General features: G+C 42.0%; 1 pseudogene; it reads left to right on the forward strand.

Annotated features, from left to right (window-relative positions):
• Window positions 1-11,371: 11,371 nt before the first annotated feature.
• LOC124723855 lies at window positions 11,372-11,489 on the forward strand (annotated as a pseudogene).
• The last annotated feature ends 14,133 nt before the right edge of the window (window positions 11,490-25,622 follow it).

The following is a 25,622-nucleotide window of genomic DNA, read 5'->3' on the forward strand; positions in this document are numbered from 1 at the left end:
GGAAGAACAATGCTTCAAGAAAATCAAAGGTAAACTTACGAACTGTTCATGGCGAATGGGAAACAAAGGCTTAATTAATATACGACGGCTGAGTATGTTAAATATAGAAGTTAACAGCCTCATAGCCAGACGATGAAAATATAGGGCAATTCAAATAGAAGGAACAGATTTCAAACATTTATTGCTTCAAAACTAAAAAAGATAGAAACACAATTCCAACGTTCATGGAAAGATAAAAGTTCAAATTTTTATGTATTCAATGTGAATACCGTGTGTTATACGACAAACGTCAAAATGGTGGCTCATTTCCTGCCACACAGGAAGCAGCAGTACTCTCGTTATCGAATTCACAGCTTCACCGACGCGATTCGCAGACTTTCAGAGTGTCAGGTATAGCGGGGATAAAAACGCGGTATTTTACGTAACCGCACAGATAAAAACTACAAGGTGTGAGGTTACCTGGGAGTCCATCGGCGATCAACTTCGTCTTCTGCTCCTCCTCTTCCAGTCCAACGTACCAGACTTCACACCTTGTGACTTGAAGCTGTGGATTTGGTAACGAAAGACCAGCTGCTTCATGTATGGCAGAAAATGAGACGCCGCTTTGATATTTGTCTTGTAACACATGGTGCTCACACTGAACTCATAAAAATTTGAACCGTTCTGTTTCTAGGAACGCTGGAATTGTGTTTCTATCTTTTGTAGTTCGGAAGCAATAAATGTTTGAAATCTGTTCCTCTTTTGAATAGTCCTGTAGTATAACGCTCCAACTATCAAAGTTTTTGTTACACTTACAAGGTGAGTAAAGGAAAGAATAATGCTTCAACAGTTAAACGTTTGGCTTTAATTACTAGTCGAGCAAGAGAGACCAGTCATCTGTTAATCGTGTGCACGAAGAAAGTGTACAACAAGTGCTACCAACACGCTCATGTGGCAGGGATTGTCTTGTATGACAAACTGATTTAAAATGAATATGAAATAATACCTACCAAGAGGCAACTAAGATGTTTAAGCTTTTTCTGTCGACTTTCAAGTTTCCTGCGCTCTAGCGCTAAAATAAATTACGCTCTAGATTGTAGGTTCTTGAATTTGATAGTGGTACGACTAACTATGCCTGCCACCGCTGATGTTTCTATACATATGTTAATATTTCAGCCATCACGCCGTTTCAATGAATATCGAAGAGAGACAAAAATAAAAATCTTTAATCAGCCACTTTTCGAAATGGCGTACATAAGGTCTTAGAAGACAAAATCAACGTATCTAGGAGCCTAGTAAGAGGAAAAAAACCTTACATATGTATGTATATAATGAACAGTGCAGACAGTTTTAAGTTCTTAGCTATGAATATTTGCGAAAACGTAAGTTAGAAAACCATATAGTAGACGTGATAAAACTTATGGTCCGGCTACTTCTGTCATAAGAATAATTGCCTACTTTGGGGATATAGAACTAAATAAGTTAGCATGATTTGCATATCCGTATAAGTATATAGTTCTGGCAACACCGGCCACGACCTTCTTCTTCTGTGCGGATGCACACATATTCCCCGAACTCTTACGGGACTTGGTAAGAATGTCTTCCACGAGTAATGAGTGTGTGGGGGTGGGACACTACGAATGTAGGTCTCGTGGGAGGCGTGCGCGAGATAGTCCCTGCAGTCGCACTATCCTCTGTGCCCTCGGTGGCTCAGATGGCTAGCTCATCGTTTTCGGTCAGAGAGCAGGTTGGTCTCTGTTATTAAAAAAATCTGAGTGGAAGGATCAACAAACGAACTTGACCGGATGTCATATGACGTCCGCAACGACCAAAAACAATGATCAACAACGAACAAAAGGAAAAAAAAAGAAAGACGGATAAAGCATCTGCCTTGCAAGCAGGAGATCACGGGTTCGAGTCCCGGTCGGGACACACATTTTCACCTGTCCGCGTTGATAGATATCAACGCCTGTTAGCAGCTGGAGGTATTAATACAATTCTAATTTCGTTTAATTTGCATATTGTCCTCGAGTAATGTCTTATGGGGTAATATTCTGTGGTAACTCGTCACACAGACAAAATGGATTCATTATACGAAAGAAAATAATTATAATTATGTATGGGGTTTATGCATAAAGATCTTACAGGTATCATTTTAAGCAACTGGGAATATTAACCACATTCCCTCATTACATTTATTCAGCTATGAAATTTGTTATCAGACATTCGAGTCTGAGTGTAATGAAATATTCAAAGTACAGCACTAGAAGGAAAAATGATCTGCATTACCCTTTAACGAAACTAACTTCGGCACGGAAAGGGGTAAAATATGCAGCTATAAAACTGACTGTCTACCCAAGTAAATAAAATGTTTGTCATAGAGCAGAAGTGTTTCCAAATGTATGTTAAAGGTGTTTGTCCTTAACAAATCCTTCTATATCACAGAGCAGAGTTGGCTACGGCGTGCCAAACTACATGTGAGGCCGATGCGCGGGCCCCATGCGGGCAGAGGCTTGGCCTGTCTGTGTATTGCTCGGTACTTTTCCGAAGTACTCGGTGCAGCACAACGTTTCATTTAGTATTGCGGCACGGCATTTTTCGGTCGGCATGACTCTCTTCAGTATGGCAGAATCGTGGTGAAAGCGCTGTTTACGCTGCGCTATTCGTTCGTGGCATAAAAGAGATCACAGGTGCAGTGACTGCACAAAAATAGGCAGTCTAGGGATCTACCGTCACAAGCCTTTAAAATAAATGGGAATGCCAGGAGCGAGGGATAAGATTTCTCAGTATCTGTTATGCAACATACAGTAGCATAATCGACGGGTATCGCCAATTTTCTAACAACATTACAGCACCAATCAGAAATAATTTAAAGTTTTAGGTGACCACGAAAGAGGTAAAAATTACAACGATCGGCAGATGGGATTCATTGTTCTGTACATCAGGAAGTACTTTTTGCTAAATTTTCAAGCATGGAGCCCGTAATGAAACTGGGGTATGAATAGTACATTTTTTGGCCACAACCATTATTCCACTGTCACTTGCAACAGTATTCGATGGAATTGATCGACGATTATAGAAACTTTATATACTGCTGTAAAGTACGTTGTTTAAGTCAGCCGACGTTCCTGGAAATACTTAATATTTAAAATCAGCTATTGTTGAATTTATGAGAGAAGAAAGAGAGCAGGAACGCTAAGCTCATAGGCGTTAAAGATAATGCGAGGTTTGAAGAATTCACTTTGACCTTAAAAGAATTTCAAGGATAGTTTTCTGAACGTTTTCTGGACATTGCCAGTCTTTCAGCTGTTTTATGGCTGTTTTCGAGATCGTTTGCCACTTCAGTTGAAAGCGCCGCTGTACATGTGCAGACGGAACTGATTGATCTCCAGTGTAACTCCCATTTAAAAGATAAATTCTTTTATGTTATAATTGTGAAGGTAGTCTACGTTGTGTTCCTTAGGAACAATTTACTCGTACCCATAACGAGGTTCCAAATGTGATAAAATATTTTGGTCAATATATGTGTGTGAAAGGCTTTTTTCGACCGTGGAAAATGGAAATGAGCGTTTGGCGTCACTGGCCGGGAGGCCCTGTACGGGGCAGGTCCGGCCGCCTTGGTGCAGGTCTTATTACGGTACATTCGACGCCACATTGGGCGACCTGCGCGCCGGATGGGGATGAAATGATGATGAAGACAACACAGCACCCAGTCCCTGAGCGGATAAAATCCCAGACCTAGCCGGGAATCGAAGCCGGGCCTCTTAGGACTGCAGTCCGTCACGGTGATCATTCCGCTATGGGGGTGGACTTTAGACTGTGAAAGTATATAAGACACAATCACGTATAATCGTCTGCGTCTGTCAATCCGACAGTTCGTACAATATACAAATTATATTACATCAACAGTGCGTCAAAAATAATTAAATAATACACAAATTTTGTTTTATGTCTCATCTGTGTTGCTGAGAAAAGTAAAATACAAGACCAAGCCGAACGCCGTGCGACTACAGTGCCATGTAAATGAAGCGCTTTCGCATTCTCCTTCTTCCTACCCCTCATGCTTAGACAGGGTGCGAATTTGGTGCGGGCAGTGTGCTGCCAGGAAATAGAGCTATGGAGCTTGTACAAGACCGTGGGTTGTGTGAAAAATTCGTGACCGTCCCTGTCAAAGAAGAATTCTTAAATAGAAACAAGGTTTACTGAAAAACTTGTAAGTGACCTGCACGTGGCCATATAAATATTTAGCCGGCCGAAGTGGCCGTGCGGTTAAAGGCGCTGCAGTCTGGAACCGCAAGACCGCTACGGTCGCAGGTTCGAATCCTGCCTCGGGCATGGATGTTTGTGATGTCCTTAGGTTAGTTAGGTTTAACTAGTTCTAAGTTCTAGGGGACTAATGACCTCAGCAGTTGAGTCCCATAGTGCTCAGAGCCATTTGAACCATTTTTTTATAAATATTTTTCCGTATATAAGGTGTAAGAAATTATGTATACAAATTTTTAGAGTGTTTAGTAGAGATAAAAGGAACATCTTCTTTATTTGACAAAAGGTCACACGTACACCATTTCGCCCCTATGAATCCACGACAGTCTTGATAGTATTGATGTTCAGAGACTGTTCAAACTGTATTGTGATGAATACTGTTTTAGAGATGCTGTTAAAAATGTCGTCCATTAGTATTAATGCAACTGTGTGCTTTCAACAGCCACAATAGTTATGTCTGTGAGTCAGAAAACCCGATGGGACCTCATGTGTTCCACTGTTAACATAGAATTACTATAAATGTGTGAACTGGTATTGTTCATGACAATATCTTGTGTCTAACACGCTCCGTGGAAGGAACTACCGTACCTTTCTCAGTGATTTACTACTGCAAATGTTGGAGAACCTCACGCTAGTAGTCTGGAAATGATTTTGGTTCGAGCATGGCCGCCATATTTTTGCCATTTATGCCAGAGAACATTTACACAACGTTTTCCCCAATTGTTAGATTATGAGGGGAGGTCAGTACCACAGCCACCACGTTCTCCCAACCTCATCTACATGAATTTCTTTCTATGGAGGAAGATGAAGCGATTGTCATCCGACGCACGACTAGACACTCCAGAAGAGCTGGTAGTCCGTCTGGCGGAAACAGCATTATTCGTGAAACACCTGTTTGTTTTCTGCATACAAGGGAAGTCCAGCGTCAAACACTTCTAATACGCTTAGCACGGAAACAGTGCATCTGTAGTACTTGTGTCACAAGTTTCCACGACGGGAACTAACAGACTTTGAACGCGGAATGGTAGTTGAAGCTACGCGCATGGGATATTCCATTTCGAAAATCGTTAGGGAATTCAATATTCCGAGATTCACAGCGTCAAGAGCGTGCCAAGAATATCTAATTTCGGGCATTACCTTTCACCACGGACAACGTAGTGGCTGACGGTCTTCACTTAAAGACCGAAAGCAACGGCGTTTGAGTAGAGTTGTCAATGCTAACAGCGAAGCCACGTTTCGTTAAATAACCACATAAATCAATGTGGGACGTACGACGAACGTTTACGTTAGGAAGCCATGGATTCAAGTTGACAATAAGGGACTGTGCAAGCTCGTGGTGGTACCATAATGGTGTGAGCTGCATTTTCATGGAACGGACAAGGTCTTCTGGTACAAATGAACCGCTCGTTGACTGAAAATGATTATGTTCGGCTACTTGTTCTCAAACTACGATGGAATTTTTATGGATGACTATGCACCATGTCACTGGGCCACAGTTGTTCGCAGTTGGTCTGAAGAACATTCTGGACAACACGAGCGAATGATTTGACTACCCAGATCGCCCGAAATGAACCCATCGGATGTTTATGGGACATAATCGAGAGGTACACAAAATCCTGCACCGACAATTTTTCCGCAAGTATGGACAGCTACACAGGCAGCGTGGCTCAACGTTTCTGCAGAGACTTCCAACGACTTGTTGAGTCCGCACCACGGCGAGCTGCTGCACTACAAGAGGAGGTCCGACACGATATTAGGAGGTATCTCATGACTTTTGGTCATCTCTGTTTGTAACCCTTAAGACCAAAGATGGGTAGGGACAGCAAGCAGTCATTTTTAAGACTTAAGTGACTGATTGCTATTTTTATTCACCAATCACTTTCTTTTCCATGATCACGGGTGTTCTCTTCAAATAAATAATTGGAAAAATATTTTGTGCTCTTTGCTGAGAAGCAAAGATATCTAAATTGAGCTTCTTCCCTGATAAGCGACTTATGTATAGTTATACTGGCCGACAAAAGAAGTTAAGCCCCAGAAAGAGAGAAGAAAACGAAATCAAACTTCACATCTTGAGCGGGTATGTGATGTTACTTTAGTGATTACAAAATCGAGTCAACTCTACAAATAACTTGGGAGTATAGGCCCACTTATCAATATGACGGCCGGCCGCTGTGACCGAGCGGTTCTAGGCGCTCAGTCCGGAACCGCGCGTCTGCTACGGTCGCAGGTTCGAATCCTGCTTCGGGCATGGATGTGTGTGATGTCCTTAGGTTAGTTAGGTTTAAGTAGTTCTAAGTTCTAGGGGACTGATGACCACAGATGTTAGGTCCCATAGTGCTCAGAGCCATTTGAACCATCAGTAGTCCGCAGCTCGTGGTCGTGCGGTAGCGTTCTCGCTTCCCGCGCCCGGGTTCCCGGGTTCGATTCCCGGCGGGGTCAGGGATTTTCTCTGCCTCGTGATGACTGGGTGTTGTGTGATGTCCTTAAGTTAGTTAGATTTAAGTAGTTATAAGTTCTAGGGGACTGATGACCATAGATGTTAAGTCCCATAGTGCTCAGAGCCATTTTTGAACCATCAGTATGACGTATTGCACCTCCTGTGTCCTCGATGCACGCAATGATTTGCTTGGAAGGGTGTCATAAAACCGTTGTATCCCCTTCAAAAGCAAGCTGGTCTAGAACTGTTGTAACTGGTCCTGAATATCATTGATACTTGGCACTGTGGCGGAAGTGACGCCTGACCTAGCCCTACACATCTTTTATTGGGAACAGATTGGGCCACGAGAGTGTCACAACATCACGCGGACAGTTCATAGACACACGTGCCATGTGTAGACGAGCATCGTCCTGTTGAAAAATGGCACCAGGACATTGTCACGTGAGTGATAAAACATGAGTTCGCAGGATGTCCGTCACTTACCGCTGCGCTGTCGGAGTCCCTTCTGTCATTCCTAGCCGTGAGCTGGTGTCATACCAAACACTTCGACAATGGGAATAATGTCACTGTGCCTGTCCAAAGCACTGGAAGATTGGGACCTTTCCTCAAATCATCGTCAGACTCACTGTGCAGAGGTACGGAGCCTTGCAGCGTAGCAGTGTCACAAAATATCTGGTTGGGATGTGAACTGAGCACACAGTTTCCATATTAGAATTAGCGCACTGGAGTTGGGATACTAAGAAGTAATTACGGTCCACTTATGTGATGGGATTTTTAAAAATCGAAGTCGGCCGATTATCATTTTATGAACCACGCGAATGGTATTACATCTTTATTCGTACATTTCAGGACGTAGAAATTCTCCATTTTATTGCCAACGTGAACTTGAGTAGCTCCAAAAAGTGAGACTGACTAGGCATTACGAGTGTTACATTTTCTAACCTTGAATAACTTCAAAGATGTCTCAAGAAACTATTCGATGCGTACTGGCTATGATGCACCTCATTAGATAAGTTCCTGATCAGTGGCCATTGTATAGTAACACTGCCCGACAAAAGAAGTGATATTAATTAACTTCTTCATCTGTTGTTATTGATTTAATGTTATATTGGGTGAAATTTGTTTTGAGCTATTGGAAAAAGATGTAGGCCATCCCTGTTTACATGAGCGGTCATCGAAGAGGTAACCATCATTTTAAGCCTATATCACTACCGTCATCCTGTACAGGAAATGGGATCTTTACATGGTACTGTCCTAAGTTACCGGAGAATCTCGATTCGCGATAAAACGGAGCTGATAGAGTTAGCTGCTGGGGACAACTAATGATAATGACAGAGGTCACTGTCAACTATGACGGACTGTAACATCGAATAGAAGAGCCATTCAGTGGATAATCACTCACTCGCCGACTCGACATCAAAGACCGATGAGCAGTTGTTCCAATGAGTTGTAATTTCCTCGCTATGGGGTGCAGAAGACACTGTCCCACACCCATACATCTGCCCTCTGCCCACCGTGAGTCACGTCATACATACACCATCGTGGGTGCACGAGCACCTTTGGAAGGTCAAAGGATGAAGAAGGGTCACCTAGGCTGAGGAATATCTTCGAATATACAGATGACAGAGTAGGAGTATATGAGGAACAAAATGAAGCGATAGACTCCTCCAGCTGACAGGCCACAGTTGTGGCAGATAATAAACGTATTATCGTGGGGGGGGGGGGGGAGGGGGGGCGATGTTTGTTTGGATTTAAATGGGTCACCTGATACTTCTGTCATTACATCTCACCAAGAAACGATCCAGTACATTATGTACATTCGATCGTCACCTGCAGAAAACTGATGGCGAATAATGCTTCGTGTAACTAAATGAACCGACATGAGAATCCTTTGCCTCTCTCTCTCTTCTGTCATTGTTATAACTGAGCGGTGGAATGTAAAGGAAAGGAAAGCAGAAAGGTGGGTCGTGTAATTCCGCGTGAGTGATGATAGTAGTTATAACTTAGTGTATATCATTTACGTGAAATATAAAGAAGTCACAAGAAAATGAAAACTAACGATGGAACAAATCAATTAATTAATTTCACGCCTCGAAGCAGGAAATGCAAGTAATATGATATTACTGCTAATTAAAGGTGTTGAAAACCTCAAATAGTCATTAGAAATGACTCATGAGTATATTACTGGTTGAATTTAAAAGGATAATACAAGCACAAGATACAAGAAGACGAAAGCTCCAGAGAGATACATGTTTATACTTACAATAATCACAAACAAAAAGTGAATTGTTAAAGTTGTTCTATTTGAGAATTGGGCAATGTGTTGTGGAAAATACTTGTAGTGTTACATCCCATATTACATCTCATATTATTTCTATTGCCTGAATGTTCTACATCTGTTATTGGAGGGCACAAGAGAAGCAGAAGTTTCAGTGCAAAAAGAGTTATGGATGTTTGTACGTATTGGGACATTCTTTTTGTGAAAGGAATTTAATTTCATGTAGTGATGAAGTACCATTACAGTTTGCAATAAATTGCCGTTTAAAGATAGGTATATCTTTATGAAAGTGACAGATGAATGAAATCCGTTAAATAGAAGATTGCAGATGATTCAAAACAATTAACATCTCTCCATCACTAACTATAATATAATAAAACAATTACATGCCCAGTATATTAAACACGCCTCCGATTTTTAGTGAAGTGTCCCTCATGCAAGCTCATATTAAACTCTCTACTTTAATGTCTAGCAGTGAAGTGTCCCACACTAGGAAACCATTTCCGATAGCGTTCTCAAAAGTTTTCTATGGGCGCGTCTATACAAGTGATTGGCCATCTAAGACTGGTCTTCTATCCGATAGAATTATTTAACAGTTTTTGAAGCTGAATGAGATTTTCACTCTGCAGCGGAGTGTGCCCTGATATGAAACTTCCTGGCAGATTAAAACTGTGTACCGGACTGAGACTCGAACTCGGGACCTTTGCCTTTCGCGGCCAAGTGCTCTACCACCTGAGCTACCCAAGCAAGACTCACGCCCCGTCCTCACAGCTTTACTTCCGCCAGTACCTCGTCTCCTACCTTCCAAACTTTACAGAAGCTCTCCTGCGAACAATGCGGGACTAGTACTCCTGAAAGAAAGGATATTACGGAGACATGGCTTAGCCACAGCCTAGGGGATGTTTCCAGAATGAGATTTTCACTCTGCAGTGGTTCGCGGGAAGAACGACTGCCAGAAAGCCTCTGGGCGCGCTCGAATCTCTCTAATTTTACATTCGTGATCTCCTCGGGAGGTACAAGTAGGGGGAAGCAATATATTCGATACCTCATCCAGAAACGCACCGTCTCGAAATCTGAACAGCAAGTTACACCGCGATGCAGAGCGCCTCTCTTGCAGAGTCTGCCACTTGAGTTTGCTAAACATCTCCGTAACGCTATCACGCTTACCAAATAACCCTGTGATGAAACGCGCCGCTCTTCTTTGGATCTTCTCTGTCTCCTCTGTCAACCCGACCTGGTACGGATCCCACACAAGTATAGGTCGAACGAGTGTTTTGTCAGCCACCTCCTCTGTTGATGGACTACATTTTCTAAGGACTCTCTCAATGAATCTCAACCTGGCACCCCCTGACCAACAATTAGTTTTATATGATCATTCCACTTCAAATCGTTCCGTACGCTTACTCCCAGATATTTTACAGAAGTAACTGCTACCAGTGTTTGTTCCGCTGTCATATAATCATACAATAAAGGATCCTTCTTTCTATGTTTTCACAATACATTACAAACAGTTTGTCATTATCATATCTTGTGTACAAATAATAATGCGTTAAGTCGCACATCATTTTGCCTGTGTTCGCGACATTCAGCTCGCAACTAAAGGTGGCATGAGAGCCGAAATTCGGTTCGTGAACAAATAAATACAATTTTGCAGAACATTAGGAAGTGTTTTTCTTTCAGTGTTACACATTATCAAATATACAGAAAATCTTCATCTAAAACAAGCTTCTTTTTTTTTTTTTTTTTTTTTTTTTTGACTGTACTCACAATGCTTCGAAAACTAGTATGTCTGTTTCTGACTGTCGAAACAGAACTAATTTTCATTTTAGTTATGTTTTGGCTATCAGAAAGACGCATACTAGTTTTCGAATTATCCTGGCTGCAGTATTCCTCCATTAATTTCTGGGTCGAAATCCCCAATTACTTATTAACTGCTTCAGATACCGCGACAACAACCCTGAAATGATGGGGTCTGAACCGCCTTGCTAACCCGAAGGGGAAAAATTCAAGTGCTGAACCATCCCTGGCTAATGCCTCATCTGAAATATGAAAGAGGTCTCAGACACTTCAACAAACAGCAGCAGGATAGGAATTAGTCTTCATTTATAGCTGGGGCCTGTCCGAAACGGCGGTGCCGTATGAAAGATAATGCAAAACTAAATTCCTAGTTACAATGTTCCAGAGCAGAATAAACGATTAACAAGTTCCTGGGTGTTCAAAGATTTTTAGAGTTGCGTTCTGTATAAGAACAACTAGACTTCATAGTAGACCGCAGAACAAAACAAAAGCTCCAAAGAAACAGAGTGTCATTGAGCTCATCTAGAAATTGAAGGCCAGAGAATGTCGTTACAACAGACAAAGAAGTTAAAGACTGTAGCTTCCTTCGGAATTAAATATCACCAAGCTCTTACCTTGGCAACGGCCTTGCCGCAGTGGATACACCGGTTCCCGTGAGATCACCGAAGTTAAGTGCTGTCGGGCGTGGCCAGCGCTTGGATGGGTGACCATCCAGGCCGCCATGCGCTGTTGCCATTTTTCGGGGTGCATTCAGCCTCGTGATGCCAATTGAGGAGCTACTAGACCGAATAGTAGCGGCTCCGGTCAAAGAAAACCATAATAACGACCGGGAGAGCGGTGCGCTGACCACACGCCCCTCCTATCCGCATCCTCACCTGAGGATGACATGGCGGTCGGATGGTCCCGATGGGCCACTTGTGGCCTGAAGACGGAGTGCAAACTCTTACCTAAGTGCAACGAGGGCGTTCCCAATTGTTTAAATGTAAATGGTTCTTGAATAAAAATTTTCCTACAGCTTTCAATTTGGGGTTTGGCAATCCTGCAGTATATGTCCGTAGCTATTGCTGTACAATGGGATACGAAAGGGAAGTCACTAAAGCGTCTCTTAAAAGACAAAGAGTTCGAGCAGAGTTTTCTACTCATAAAATGAGAGTAAAACAATTTAATGAAATTATAAAACAGAAATTGCCTAACATTTTGTCTCGCTGGTTTGATCTACAAACTTGTTAGTGGTGAAATGCAGGGAAACTGCCGTATTATGTTCTCTAGATTACCGCCATTGAAAAGAAGTCTCCAAATTTCCTCTTGCTAGACTACAGACCAGGATGATCGTGGATCAAATGAAATAGCTCCAGCCTTGATAGCTCTAAGTAAGGAGAGATACGAAGAATATACTAAAAGTGTAAGATTATTTTCCGCTGGCTGCCCTGGGTGAACTGATATGCCCATATAACTAATTTTCTACACTGGTGGGCTCTAAAAAATCTCGATTCAATGAAAGAAAGAGACGTAATATTTCCAGTGCGTGGTCATTCATGCTGCAAATAGCTTTTTCGGTACAATGCAGAAAAGTGTTTGGAAGCAGACTTAAATATTAACTCCTCAACAATGTAATAATATTTATCAAAAATGGGGGATGTTCGAAGTCTAGGAATAGGCTACAGCATTTTTGGTCCCTCCTGTAAAATTTTTGTTTCCGGATTACCGTATTTTTAAAAGTTGCTCCTCATTATGCAATATAATGACAACAATTACTCAAATTCCCATCTCCAAATCTCATCATATAGTTAGGTCATCATATTGAGATATTTTCATTAGAATTTGCTACATTTCCATTTCAAAAATAAAAATAGAACGTATCGTTATTTCTGTGACAATCACCTGTGGTTCAAACAAACCCGTGGCCATTCGAGATACCCTTCTTTGTATAAGTTCAACAACCGTGATTTGTCCTATTTGGTCTGTGTTCCACAACCTTGATCAGTATTCTAGAATGGCTCGCACGATTGTTTTTTAAGCAATTTAATGTTTAGAGTTATGGCAGTTTCCCTGTATCCTACCAATGAACCGAAGTTTACCATCTGCTTTACAAACAATTGACCTCGTGTGACCTTTCCATTTCATATCCTTAAAAATAGTTACACGCATATATTTATATGAGTTGATTGATACAAACTGTGGGTTACTGATATTGTAGTCATAGGTTACTACGACATTTAAACATCCAGAATACCTTCACTACCTTCTGTACAGTACGATGTTTGCAATCGACCATCACAGTCTCCCGTGTTTTCTGAAATGTTAGTTCCACATAGTTGGCATGTACCAACTTCTTGCGCTATTCATCAGTCCTGGCGATGTTTTTACGTGCTTTGTGGTGAAGTGCTTGCCTCATAGAGAGGATTTGGTCTGGTATGACTGTTCACAGATTTTCTTACCGAACATTGATCAGCTGAATAATCTGCTGCACTTTGGACGATCTGTTGACTGTTACAATTCGTGATTGTCTACTGCGTCTGCTGTCATCTACATATTGCTGCTCTAAACAGTTGACTCTTTGATTCACCCTTGTCTTGGTAGCACTTAAAATCCAAGTGCTTGCACGATGTTAAGGACAGAGTGTCTCATGCGTCAGGAACCATAGGTATGGTCGCAATAAGATGTGTTAATACTGCACGTCTTGCCCATCCTGCATTCAACTTTCACACTGAGAGTCAGTGACGATATTACATTCGCGGAACATACCGATCTATTCCACTCGCCGTGGACAGGTCTTCACCAACAGAGCAACTACGTCTTATATTTCTCATGGGCGTATACACTTATCCTTTCCGATGGATCACATGGGGAATAAATTTTATTCATTTCGTAGAATTTCTCTCTGTAATTTCACTTTCCACAGACACTAGTGTACTCATATATTTAGAGACCTTCAAATATAATTTTGTTCAGAATTAGTAGTTATGTCAAAACACTTCGTTGCTGCATCTGAAACTGCGTTAATCATGGTAACGCAACTCCTACTGCGTTAAAATATTATTTTAGTGCAGGGACAGTGAGACAGAATGGGCGCTTATTAATCGAAATTAAAAGTATAAAATGTTTTTCACTTTACCTTGGCCATCCTCGTTCAGACTGCAACCTGAAAAGAAATAAAAGAAAATTAACTTCCATTTCGTAGGGAGTTAAGATATGTACTTATAATACTGTAGCAACTGGAACGAAATATAGTAGACACATTAAATATAGTAGTAAGTACCAATTATTAGTTTTACTTTTATTTAAAAATTTCTCCTGTATTACTAGCTGCTCCTTAGGTGAAATCTGACTTGACTCTTGTACTTGTGAGATGTACATAAAATGCAGATACCGGAAAAATGTACATAATTATTCCACAGTGAAACTATTAATCAATAGCGATTTAGATGTGAGGGAAGACGTTGCCCGACAGTTGAAAATAGAGATATTATAGTCTGTTGGAGTAAGTCGCACATGAAGCGAAGGTAATTCAGTTTGATGACGATGATGATGATGTTTGGTTTGAGGGGCCCTCAACTGCGCGGTCATCAGCGCCCGTACGAAGTCCCAACTTTTACATAGTCCAATTTTTTTCACAATCCAGTCTAGGCACTATCAGGACTGATGATGATGATGATGAAATGATGAGGACAACACAAACGCCCAGTACCCGGCAGAGAAAATCCCCAACCCGGCCGGGAATTGATCCCGGGACCCCATGATCCAGAGGCAGCAACTCTAGCCACTAGACCACGAGCTGCGGACAGATAATTCAGTGAAAATCATGATTGTGTGTTTAAAATTATTAGGTAATATCACGAACATCAGTACCATGAAACTGCTGTTCAAGGGTACTTGTAGTGGGCGGAGATGCTTTTATGAATAATTTCTCCGTGTTATATGTTATAGTGACACACATCCACCAATACATGACTGTTATAGACTAATATGTTATGTAACCAGCTAAACCAGTCAATGGTTTAAACATAGTGCTGGTGAAAGATTTGCTGTAGATAAAAGTATTAATTCTTAACCGAATAAAAAAAAAATGGTTCAAATGGCTCTAAGAACTATGGGACTTAACATCTTAGGTCATTAGTCCCCTAGAACTTAGAACTGCTTAAACCTAACTAACCTAAGGACATCACACACATCCATACCCAAGGCAGGATTCGAACCTGCGACCGCAGCAGTCGCGCGGTTCCGGACTGAAGCGCCTAGAACCGCTCGGCCACCGTGGCCTTAACCGAATAAAGCTAGAGCGTTGTAGAACATAGATATCAGTGACCTCTCATTCAGATTCATGACTCACCCCGACTTTATTAATGGCTGTCATTCGTATTTCTGCAGTGCTTGTCACTTTTATTAAATTTACGTAATCCACACAACAAAATCATGAACGCACGTATTATCGCTAATGTACAGTTTTCAGTGCTAATTGCGAAATGTTAAATAATCTCGCAGTAGCTGGAATTATCGTATATCAGAAATCCGCTTGATTCTAAATATTTATGTACCTTACCGAGAGAAACACAGAAGATTAACTGAAAGTAATGAAATATCAGTGACGGAAATAGGCACCAGCATAAGTACGCATAATGCTAGACGCGTCTGAAGAGCTATTCGAAACGAGGTTGGCGGAAGTGAACTGTATCATAAGAGGTATATGAAATACCGCAGATGTTTTGTCCCTTCTACTGTTCTTTATGATGCTCTTGGCGACCCAGTGGGAATGTTGTGACTGCGTACCTATGAACGGACCGAATTTACGTTTGCTCCTGACTATAACAAACAAACAAACAATATTGTCCAAACAGGCCTTGAAGGCTCAACAGTGCCGGCCGACAGCCGTATCATCCTCAGCCCTTAAGCGTCACCAGATGCAATACGAATCTGCATGTGGTCTGCACACCACACTCCTAGCCGTTATCAATTTTCGTGACTGGTGCCGCTGCTTCTCAAAACAGTAGCTTCTCAATTGGCTCAACAAGGGTTGAGTGCACTCCAGTTGTCAACAGTACTTGGCAGACGTGGACGATGACCCATCTAAGTGTTAGCCAAACCCGAAAGCGCTGAACTTCGGTGACCTGACGGGAACCGGTGTTACCACTGTGGCAAGGCTGTTGATTTCTGTCTATAACACGAATTACATTTTTCGTCGAAGAAGGTGATTGGCGCTGCAGTGTTTCTTGTTTCGTGGATAACAACTCCTTACGTGAACAAAAACGCTACTCGCGACGCTTGATGTGTCAGTGTATAAATTTGCTTATAACTTTTTAGCAGCTGAAGTTAACTGATATAACTGCTATGTTTACAATAAATGTAACTATTTTTAAATGAAGTCATTTCCGCTTTTGGCTGTTAAAACATACAGTAAATAAATAGTAACAAAGTATACAATAAATAATATTTTAACAGACAAAAGCGGACTGATTTCATTTAAAAATTTCCAGAAGGCTGTGGACCCAGTTATCATCAAACTCAATGTGACTATTCTATGTGATTCATAGATGTGCGCATGTGTGCGATTGTATATGCGAAAATAAAAAAAAAGGTGGCGGGCAACTACAATATTACCAGACTATTCTATAACTGTCCGAATTCTTCAGTGAAATGTAGAACCCTAGCAACCAAAATATTTAAGGGTAATGGGGGTTAGACGTATCGCTAATTAAGTCCTCTCATCAAGAATTTCAAATAAGGTGTCCTCTTATTGTTGACACGATCTAGTCGTTGATCTAACCCAAAATGACAAGAGGAGTAGTGTTTCGAATGCAGGACATCGACTCAGAAGTTTAAGAAGTTTATTCAACGTTAGTTGTGGCCCAGAGTGTGCTTTCATCTGTGCTGCAACTGAAGTACACAAAGCTTACATTAAAACGTGCTACACCCCTACCTTTTTATGAAACGAAGAATACAGATAGGTCCTATTTTCGGTATTACGTAGGTAATGTAAAAGGAAGAATCACGTAATGTATCAAACGACATCACATCACCAACAATCGAAACCTGGTAAATATTTTCTCAGGTTATCTGTCTGTGGAGAAACGTTACATGGTTTTCATCACGTGTAGTTGTACGTTTCCTAGTTTCGGGAAACACAAATTAGACAGGTATGTCCTCTTTGGGAGGAGGAATTTCCTATTTCTTTGCATGAAGTTGCATTCCAACACATGGTCGGACGTCATTCTAACTTCGTACACTTAAACACAATCTCCATGAATATAAATGATTCGGCTTACAATTCTCTGCGACCGGTAGAACGGCTATCTGTATGCATTATTGTTATTCGTGTTTAGTGTTGTCACCATTCCTGGTCGGGTACAACCCATCAGTCCAAGAAGTTTCGAGGCTGGATTAATATAAGCAGATAAACGTTAAGATGGTAGTTCTAATGCTTCGGATTTTCTTCTTAGTTTCCACTTCAGTGTAACGCACTGAATGCTGATACAACCGTATGAAACTGTTAGAAAAATCCCCCTTCTTTGAGATGTTCAACTCGCGCCTCGAGTTGGCTAGAACGTCAGTTATGTGTCAAAGCGTAGACGCTTCTGCACTTTGTCGTTTCGGGATAGGTTCACACGGATGAGACAAAGTCTCGTCACCTGTGACGGTTTTTTCCCGAAAAAAAATTGTGCGCATGCTGCATTTCAACCAAGTTGCGGCAGGCGTCCACGCGTTGTTGTTTTTGTTCGGGAGTCAAGGTGTACGAGACAAGCACTGCTCACACTTTACTCTTCGTTAAAACATTCTTAAGAATGTTTTGAACACTTGATTTAGAGATGTTACTCCACTACAAATTGTGGCACAGCAACAATGACATATTGTGGTCACACGCCCACTACTAACATTGCCTGCTCACAACTGAGTGGTCGAATTCACATATGTTGCTTACAGTTGTTAGTTCCAGCTGCCACCGTAGTCACTGAGCTGATATCACTTGTACGCCATTAATAAACTCAGTCTCCGGCGGCTTGGACGGACAGCGAATAAGGGGAGTGAGCAGCATCAGATGCCGAATGACCACTGTAAAGGACACGGAGATGTCGCAAGTTCGAGAAAAACCTCATTATGGTTCTCTATTTGGTCGGCTCGTAACCGTCCAATATCTACATTTGTGGTTCGTTCGGATGTGACAGCTCCACAATGGAGAATCGTCCTATTATGCACCACGTGCATCGTAGGCCCTTCACGTCTGAGTCTACCGTACGAGATCAGGTAGTGTATACGCTACAACATTCTGTATCACGACGAACTGTTTGTCAGAGACTAGCAGTAGCCGGAGTAGGGAATTACAATCCCCTGCGTAGGCTGCCGTTAACACCACAATAAAAACGGCTGCGTTTGGGTTGGTGCCGTGACCGGGAAGCATGGAATGCTGATGAATGGCGTCACATTGTGTTCAGTGATGAATCACTTTTCTGCACAACCCCCGGATGATCGTAATCGATGAGTATGGCAGCTACCTGCGGAGAGGCCGCATCCTTCCAACGTTTCGCCGGCCGGAGTGGCCGAGCGGTTATAGGCGCTACAGTCTGGAACCGCGCGACCTCTACGGTCGCAGGTTCGAATCCTGCCTCGGGCATGGATGTGTGTGCTGTCCTTAGGTTAGTTAGGTTTAAGTGGTTCTGAGTTCTAGGGGACTGATGACCTCAGCAGTTAATTCCCATAGTGCTCAGAGCCATTTGAACCAACGTTTCGGAGAAGCATAGCGGTGGTACTCCCACCGTCATGGCGTTATCGTGCGGGGAGCCATCGTGTATGACTTCTGGTCAAGGCTGGTTCTGATTCAGGGCACTCTGACGGTAAAACGGTACGTCACGGACATCTGATTCTTCATATGTTACCTCTCATGTTTCAGTACCACGATACCACTTTCAACAGGAAAATGGTCGTCCATACTTGATACGTGTATCTATGAACTGTCTGCTTGTTGCTGAGGTACTTCCGTGGCTAGATGTGTCCCCGATAGAACATGTGTGGGACCAACTTGGATATCAAATCCGCCCCAGTGCAAATAGACAGGATACTAAGGACCATTAACAACAATTATGACAAATCTCCCTATGAAGAGGATACAACGGGGATGCAACGTCATACTGATAAGCGGACTCATACTGCCAAGTACTTTGTAAATTTGTCTCAATTTTGTAATCACTGCAATATCATCAGATAACCTTCCAACGCGTGACTGTCACTTCGTTTCCTCCTCCCCATCTTGGTGCTTCACTTGCTTTGTTGTCAATGACTGTCAGCTTTTATCCCTAATACATCACTCAGTTCATGTGAAAAAAAATGTGAACTGCATCATACGTTCTATTAGTGTTGCATTTTACAACACACTGGAAACGTTTCATCCTTCACAGATCACGTACTGCAGACGAGTGAAATGGTGGCATAGTCTGTCTGGGACCACGTAAACACTTTGGTTCTTGGAGATAAATTTATGCCAAAGGTAAAAATAGACGCGAGCTTCGGACGGGAGCGAAAGGGGGATGACACATTTCTCTAGATCGGACTCGGTTTCATTTAGAAAAACGAAAACAATGTTAATAAGCCTCTCCATTAAGATGAGCATTTATTGACTAGGTAAACTAGTTTACAAAGGCAGATTATCAGTATCTCAACTGTCCTGCTTCCCGTGAATCACTAATTAGGATTACATTTGATGTCTCTGAATCGAAGAGTTCATTTCCGTTGCCGCAGAGCCACACCAATGAATCGCTCAGAGGGGAGCGTTAACACTGCATACCTACTTATGGTCTGTGGCCTAAACGTGAGTGTCCTGCTGAAAATCAGTGGCAATTATTCCTAGCTAACTTCAGAGACGATGTATTCCATATTCGTTAAATCTATGAACTCCATGCCTAATACCCATTTTAAAGACCTTTGTAGGTGCATTGGGTAGAATTGAACTACAATCTTTAGTCTAATCCATTTTTCAGGTAGACTCTGTTTACACCTTAATCGATTTAATTTAATTATTTGATGCTACGAAAACATTATTTCATAGTTTATGTAGTCTGCCTTTCGGTCAACACGAAGGTTTCATTCAGAGATCACAGTGGTATGATTTTAGACAATGTTAAATACCTAGCACACATCAATAAAAGTTTTGCATCACCTCGGTTCCAAGAGTTACGGAACATGTACAGAAAATTGGAATAGAGATCAACAAAGCCGACCGTGGTGCCCGAGAGGTTCTACGCGCTACAGTCTGGGACCGCGCGACCGCTACGGTCGCAGGTTCGAATCCTGCCTCGAGCATGGATGTGTGTGATGTCCTTAGGTTAGTTCGGTTTAAGTAGTTCTAAGTTCTGCGGGACTGATGACCTCAGATGTTAAGTCCCATAGTGCTCAGAGCCATTTGAACCATTTTGAACCAAATCAACATAAACATCATTTCCGCCCCTTTTATAGCCAACGAAAACCACACATTGCATGTTGTATCACCATACTACGAGACCTTCAGAGGTGGTGCTCCAGATTAGTGTACACACCGGTCCCTCCAATACCCAGTAGCACGTCCTCTTGCACTGATGCATGCCTGTATTCGTCGTGGCATACTATCCAGAAGTTCAGCAAGGCACTGTTGGTTCAGATTGTCCCACTCCTCAACGGAGATTCGGCGTAGATCCTTTAGAGTGGTTGGTGGGTTACGTCGTCCATAAGCAGCACTTTTCAATCTATCCCAGGCATGTTCGATAGGGTTCAAGGCTGGAGAACATGCTGAGCACTCTAGTCGAGCGACCGAGCGATGTCGTTATCCTGAAAGAAGTCATTCACAAGATGTGCACCACGGGGGCACGAATTGCCGTCTATGAAGACGAATGCCTCGCCAGTATGCTGTCGATTTGGTTGCGCTATCGGTCGGAGGATGGCACTCACGTATCGTACAGCCGTTACGGCGCCTCTCATGACCACAGACAACGCGAGCTTGCGTCGGCCCCACATAATGCCACCCCAAAACAGGAGGGATCCTCCACCTGGCTGCAATAGCTGGATAGTGTGTCTAAGGCGTTCAGCCTGACCACGTTGCCTCCAAACACGTCTCCGACGATTGTCTGGTTGAAGGCATACGCGACTATCGTCGTTGAAGAGAAAGTGATGCCAATCCTGAGTGGTCCATTCGACATTGTGTTGGGCCCGCCTGTACCGCGCTGCATGGTGTTGTGTTTGCACAGATGGACCTCGCCATGGACGTCGGGAGTGAAGTTGCGCATCATGCAGCCTACTGCGCAGAGATTGAGTCGTAACACGACGTCCTGTGGCTGCACGAAAAGCATTACTCAACATGGTGGCGTTGCTGTCAGGGCTCCTCCGAGCCATAATCCGTAGGTAGGGGTCATCCACTGGGCAGCCTGAGCGAGGCATGTCATCGACAGTTACTGTCTCTCCTCCATGTCCGAATAATATCACTTCGGTTCACTCCGAGACGCCTGGACACTTCCCTTGTTGAGAGCCTTTCCTGGCACAAAGTAACAACGAGGACGCGACCGAACCGCGGTTTGACCGTATAGGCATGGCCGAACTACAGACAACGCGAGCCGTGTACATCCTTCCTGGTGGAATGACTCGAACTGATCGGCTGTCGGACCCCTTCCGTCTACTAGGCGCTGCTCATGCATGGTTGTTTACATCTTTGGGCGGGTTTAGTGACATCTCTGAACAGTCAAAGGGACTGTGTGTGTGATACAATATCCACAGTCTTCACAGTCTTCAGGAGTTCTGCGAACCGTGGTGATGCAAAACCTTTTCTGATGTGTGTATTATCCGAGATCAACTGATTTACAAAAGTTCTCCAAACTCTGACACTTCTTAATGAAGATCTCTATAGCTGATTAGTAGTACCTTAACATTATTTTCAGCAGGGGGTATTTCTTGAAATATAATACCAATAATCTCTATTCTGTTGCAGCTAAGTCCCTTTAGTGGGGCCGAACCAACAACTTATCTAAAAAAAAAATCGTTCAAGCATTAGGCACAATGTAAGCTACACTTGTGGCAGCGTCTGACATGTAATGCTTTCCTTATCCAATTAGGGTACTTAAGCTTCCAGTCCTACTGCCCAGTCTCAAAGGTCACAATGTAGAACTATAATGCAGATTTTTAACGTCCTAGACACAGAGTTGATCATCTCAACCCCAACTGCCAGTTATCAGAAAGAACAAAGTGTGAACATGAAGCTCGTTGTTCGTTCCAAAGTGGTACGCCATATGCGACTGGTCTCTTCTTTTGCTGTTGAGACAGCCCCTTAAAATGTTGAGTATATTTCACAGGCACACGCAGTGGCCGCACAATGCGGTACTTGCATTGTCACCACTGGCTTTAGGAGTACCATTATCTTTTGTACTGGGTGGGTAAAATTAAACTGACCCGAAAAATATTTCATGCACCTTAAGGTTCCAATAGTTCAAATGGCTCTAAGCACTATGGGACTTAATATCTGAGGTCATCAGTCCCTTAGAACTTAGTACTACTTAAACTTAACTAACCTAAGGATATCACACACATCCATTCCCGAGGCAGGATTCGAATCTGCGACCGTAGCGGTGCACCTTAAGGCAGGCAACCAAACTTACATCACATGAATCGGATGTAAGGTGGGTTGCCTACGTGAAGGTGCATGAAATATTTTTCAGGCCAGTTTTATTTTGCTCATCCTGCATAGTTAAGCCGTTTTGCCCCATGGATCTTCTTCAATCTAGTACTGGTTTCCAGTAGGAGAATGTCGCGTTGTAAAGGGTAAACCTATACTGCACTGACAAATTTCGAGGGTTCTTATACGACGTCTTGAGGAACAAATTAACGGTAATAGCCCATGTCCGGAAACGTCATCCAACGACTATATAGATCGTCTAAGTTACAAGTATAACGCCTGTCAGTAGCCTACCCGTTCGGCAGCAAAGTTGAGTTGCAACGCTGTCGCCTCGTCTGTAGTGAGTTTGTGGTCCTGCGGTATTGCTGGACAGGCGTGGATGTGTTACACGCCACCTAACGTCGTAAATGGTGTGAGGAGCATTGGAAGAAGCCTTGATTGTGATCTGTCAGATTTTAAATTCTTGTTTGTTGCCAAGGGATGACTTAAATATTGACGCTCTCTAATGTCGTTGGGTGACGTTTCCACACATGTGTTCTTATCCTCAATTTGTTCCTCTAAATCAGAATGAGATTTCCACTCTGCAGCGGAGTGTGCGCTGATGTGAAACTTCCTGGCAGATTAAAACTGTGTGCCGGACTGAGACTCGAATTCGGGACCTTTGCCTTTCGTGGGCAAGTGCTCTACCAACTGAGCTACCCAAGGATGACTCACGCCCCGTCCTCACAGCTTTACTTCCTCTAGATACTTTCTATTAGCTCTCGTCGGTGGCGTTCTAGTTCACCCTGTATGCGGTTAACTGTCAGCATGTCATACTTGTTCGTAATTGAGATTGCGGTTCTTTCCTGAGCATCACTTCCTAGTCCTCCAGTAGTGAGCAAATCTACCTTCCACAGAAATATCATTCACTATAAAATGGCGGGGAGGGGGGGGGGGATAGGGAGCTGTTTTGAGATCAATATTTTATTAAGATGAAGCAGTACTCGTGTTACAATTACGTACGAATGGCAGACAACACATTTCATTTCTGCAAACAGCATTGGCAGTTGCGTTGCATTCAAGACAAGGAACATTGTGTTGGAGAAATGAACAATCGAAGAAACAAGGAGAAATAAAAAGTACAAGAGCGCAAAAAAGGACTTGCCACGGAGTATGCAATGTGTAATGGGAACTTGATAACAGAAGAAACCACGTTCCCTAAACGATATTGATGTTCAAAACATGCGGTTTACGGACCTGTATCTCACAAATCTGACACAGTTTAGGCAAGATCAAGGAAAACGAAAATTTATACGTATTTCAATAAGGGGCAAACATTAACCGAAAAAGATACTTTAGGTAGAACGAGTAACATGTACTGATTGTAGCTGCTAATTTCGCATAAATTACATTATCTCTGAAACTTGTGAGCTTACAAAAACCCACAAAATACATATCAAATTTCATAAAATATTGTTGTATGTAGCTGTACAAAGATAAGAAGGTAGCGAACCGAATAATTTGTTAGTTTTGAGCGTATGACTTGAAATAGTCCAGTCCCAAATATTTTGTTTTTCGACTCACTTGGTCTCCTTGTCTTGAAAGGAAAAATACGCGTTTTAATAAAACAGGGAAAAACAAAAACTTGCAAACATTTTCCACAATCAGCACAGTGAGGAACCCCATTTTGACTACGCAAAATGCTTCGTGCATGATGATCTGCATCACCAACAGGATGAACAGCACTCTTTCATGATGTTGTATTGTTCTAAGGAATCTATCCAACAATTCTGAGTTTACAATAATTATTTATCTATAGCTATAAAACTAAATAATGGCACCTTAGTGGAAAATATCGACGGAAGGTCAGCGTTAAATCTACCGTCGACATATTGATGTTATGGAGCAAAGATGAACTGAGACAGGTTGAAATTAACGTCCTGGCACTCTGCTGATATGATGTAAGAAAAGAAAAAGAAACTATGTCAGGATGTGCATTTGGGGATTTAAAATCTGCTCCTCACGAGGGTAAGTCCAGTACCTACAGTGCTATCGCAATTGACGGTAAAAGTAAATGCCAGGTGTTTGTCAAGCTGCAATCAAATATCTTATGTTGTATTCTTTCTATCTTTTCTCCTAGAGGACCTAATGCTTTTTCTCGTTGAGCCCAATACTGGAAAATTAAATTTCTATGCCGGTCACCATCTGGCAAATTCCTCGATAGGCCTAGGCCAATTTGAAAGTTACGACACTTACGACAATTATAGAGACATAATGCAATATCAAATTTTAATTTTTCGTTTTGAAGTTATTACTTTATGCTACCTTCGGATTCGATTATTGAAATACTTGGAGTCTAAATTTTCTAGTTTTGCTTTTACAGCTAGTTGTCTAATCAGTTAAAAAAGTTCTGAAATCCGCATTATATACTTCAAACTGACTAGCAACTGGCAACTGCAGTTAAGAATGCAACTACACGTCAGCATTCAAACATGTCTGAAATTTAGCTGGAGTTCAAACTCAAAATGTAAGTAAATCGTGCAAGTATAAATACGAGTTTTTATTGTTATGGGAAACTAAGGCCTATAATAGATAAGTGTAAAGTAGCAATGACAGATCAGCACATTTGCCACACTAGTATTAGTGTGCTTTTATAAATGTATTAACACTTCAGAAACAAGTACAGTATCTTTGGGTGATAACTTAATAAAAAGTCATCAAAATTATTGTAGATAATATTTAAACTGGACTGAGAATTTCCCATAAGTAAACCTATAACTTGGTTTAATTCTCATTGCAACAAATCAGTTTCTGTAAACACAGCAGTCTACACTAAAATATTTGTAAACAATGCAGCTATTTGACAAAACAGAAAGTTTGCAAAGTATATCTGTTTGCATGATAGTTTTAAACTGAATTTTTTAAGATAAAATTGTTCTCAAACAGAATTAACTCAAGATATGGAGCTCTGAACACCCGTTTCGAGCACTGAAAAATTTGTCTAATATAAACTGATAGAAGGCGACCTCGGGGAAGATCAGTTTGGATTCCGTAGAAATGTTGGAACACGTGAGGCAATACTGTCTCTACGACTTATCTTAGAAGAAAGATTAAGGAAAGGCAAACCTACATTTCTAGCATTTGTAGACTTAGAGAAAGCTTTTGACAATGTTGACTGGAATACTGTCTTTCAAATTCTAAATGTGGCAGGGGTAAAATACAGGGAGCGAAAGGCTATTTACAATTTGTACAGAAACCAGATGGCAGTTATA

This window comes from Schistocerca piceifrons, chromosome X (assembly GCF_021461385.2).
Source record: "Schistocerca piceifrons isolate TAMUIC-IGC-003096 chromosome X, iqSchPice1.1, whole genome shotgun sequence".
Classification (NCBI taxonomy): Eukaryota; Metazoa; Arthropoda; class Insecta; order Orthoptera; family Acrididae; genus Schistocerca; species Schistocerca piceifrons.